Here is a 2242-nt window from a genome sequence, read left to right on the forward strand (position 1 = left end):
GTAGACAGGAAAAAGAGTACAACGCATGACACTCCCCCTGATTAAGGCATCACTGAAGATCCTTCAGCCGGCGCATACCTATCTGATGAACCAGCTTCCTGAATGTTGAGGTTGGTAGAGACTTGGTGAAAAGGTCGGCTGAGTTGTCGCTGGATCGGACTTGAACTACTTGAACCTCCTTTGCCGTCTGCAAGTCGTGGGTGAAAAAGAACTTGGGCATGATGTGTTTTGTCCTGTCTCCTTTGATGTATCCTTCCTTGAGCTGAGCAACGCACGCCGAATTGTCCTCGTAGATGATCATTGGCTCCTCCTTCTCTTGTCCCACGGCCAGACCACTTTCTCTTAAGACGTGGCTGGTCATATTCCTCAACCAGACAAGCTCACGGCTTGCCTCATACATGGCTATGATCTCGGCGTGATTAGATGATGTAGCAACTAAGGATTGCTTTGTTGAACGCCAGCATATTGCGGCTCCACTATGTGTAAATACATATCCTGTTTGAGATCTAGCCTGGTGTGGGTCAGATAAGTACCCAGCATTTGCATATCCGACCATGCTCTCTCCTGGCTGGTTGGTGTAGAACAAACCGAGATCCTTTGTTCCTTGCAGATACCTGAACAGATGTTTCACTCCGTTCCAATGCCTTAAGGTCGGACATGAACCAAATCTAGATAGTAAGCTCACGGCAAAGCTTATGTCCGGTCTAGTATGACTAGCTAAGACTAGCTAAGTACATTAAGGCCCCAATGGCACTTAAGTAAGGCACTTCCGATCCGAGTGCTTCCTCGTCCGGTTTCTTAGGTCCGAATGGATCCTTTTCTAGGTCTAAGGACCTCACGACCATAGGACACGGCAAGGGGTGTGCTTGGTCCATATTAAATTGCTTGAGTATCTTTTCTGTATAAGTTTCTTGATGCACAAGGATGCCATTTGCTTTATACTCAAACTGTAATCCCAAACAGAACTTAGTTTTCCCTAAGTCTTTCATTTCGAATTCTTTCTTTAGGCATTCGACAGTTTTGGAAATCTCTCCAGAGGTTCCTATTATGTTCAGGTCGTCCACATAAACAGACATTATAACATAGCCCTTGCTGTCGAATTTCTTTATGAATATACATGGACTTATTGGATCGTTCTTATAACCCTCTTTGGTTAGGTACTCGGATAGCCGGTTATACCACATTCGACCTGACTGTTTTAAGCCATCTAAGGCTTTATTCAGCTTAATGCAATGTTGTTCTCGAGAACCTTTCTTATCTTTGAGCTCAATACCCTCTGGAACTCTCATATGTATTTCATTATCCAGTACAGGTATGCTGTAACTACATCCATTAGGCGCAAATCAATGCTCTCTCTCACGGCCAGACTGATTAAATATCTCAATGTAGTCGCATCCACCACAGGGGAATAAGTTTCCTCAAAGTCTATTCCTGGTCTTTGCGAGAATCCTTGTGCTACAAGCCGTGCTTTGTATCTCACTACTTCTCCTTTCTCGTTTCTCTTCTTTACAAAGACCCATTTGTATCCCACTGGTTTGACATCTCTTGGTGTCAAGATTATAGGGCCAAAAACGCCTCTCTTCCTCAATGATTCTAACTCCACGTTTATAGCTTGTTTCCATTTGATCCAATCTGATCTTAGCATGCATTCTTGTATGGACGTGGGTTCTAGATCCTCATCTTTATCCATGATCTCAAGTGCTACCTTGTATGCAAATAAATCATCAACGTTGATATCTTTTCTGTTCCATTGTTTTCCAGACATTACATGGTCTATAGAGATCTCTTGGTTGTCCGGCTCTTGTGTCCCGTGAAGTCCAGCGTCCCGGACCTCACTTGGAGGAACGGCCGGATCATCGGGTGTGGTCGGTACACTCGGCTCAACCGTCATGGTTGGCTCGACCGATCCATCTATGTCCTGGACAGTTTCCTTGGTGCTCTCGGATCCAGCACCTTTCTTGAATTTCTGAGGCTGTTTGTCTTTGGAACCAATAGGTCTACCACGTTTTAAACGTTGCTTAGACTCTGTAGCCACTTGACACTGTCCATCTTGGACGTCTAATCTTATAGGTGCATTACAAGCCGGGATGTGTGATATTGTCACTCTATTTGGGTCATCAAATGTATCTGGCAGTCTATTAGCTAGCTCTTGAAGATGTATTATCTTTTGGACTTCTAAATCACAGTTTTTAGTTCGAGGATCTTGCCAAGATGTTGATGGTCTAAACCATTCCAAATCTTT

The sequence above is a fragment of the Brassica oleracea genome, chromosome C3, assembly GCF_000695525.1.
Source record: "Brassica oleracea var. oleracea cultivar TO1000 chromosome C3, BOL, whole genome shotgun sequence".
NCBI lineage: Eukaryota > Viridiplantae > Streptophyta > Magnoliopsida > Brassicales > Brassicaceae > Brassica > Brassica oleracea.